The sequence below is a fragment of the Penaeus monodon genome, chromosome 24 (assembly GCF_015228065.2).
Source record: "Penaeus monodon isolate SGIC_2016 chromosome 24, NSTDA_Pmon_1, whole genome shotgun sequence".
NCBI lineage: Eukaryota > Metazoa > Arthropoda > Malacostraca > Decapoda > Penaeidae > Penaeus > Penaeus monodon.
Genome location: NC_051409.1, coordinates 16,052,341 through 16,053,114, shown reverse-complemented (window position 1 = coordinate 16,053,114; position 774 = coordinate 16,052,341).

Sequence of the window (774 nt, the reverse complement as noted above, 5' to 3'; positions counted from 1 at the left end):
AGAAACAAATGAAATTATAAATACGCATTCACACTCTCCCTTTCACCTCCTTACCCCTCCCCATCCCCCTCTTTCACTCACACCTTTCCCTTCTCTCTCTCCCCCCATCGCACACACTCTACCTCGCGCTGTCTCCCCGCGCCAATCCCTCCGCCGCCAATCCCTCCGTGCCCACCTGCAGGAACGGCGCCACATTCATGCCGTAGAGCTGAATCATGGAGATGTTAGCCACGGTGTCGATGGTGCCCATAAAGAAGCCCATGACGGCCAGCACGGCGGCGAGCCAGCCCAGGACGCTGCAGAAGGGGATGACTGCGAGGGTCACGGCCAACATCGTCGTCGAAACAAGCAGCACAAGGTGGTTGCCCATCCTAGAAAAGCTATATTATTTGAGTATTTCTCCTTATCATCTATACTATTTTGTCCATGTCTTATCTCCTTTCACCGTGATAATCTTTGTCTGTTTAGAATGATATCGTTCCTATCTAATTTCCTTTTATTACATTTGTTTTCGTTTTGTGATTTATTCATTATCCTCATTATCACCAGCATTCTTGTGATAAGAGTTGTCCCTTTTCAACGACGTTACTTGCGTTCTCTTGATGATCATCGCTTTCTTCTTAATAACATTACTAATAGTTTTTTTCCGAGAATGATACAAATTCCTTTCGGTAAGGTAATACTCTTATTCGTGTTATTGATAATGAAACTGTATTTTATTTATGACCCATAGTTTTAGTTTCACCATTTAACAATTTTTCTTGTACTGTTTAA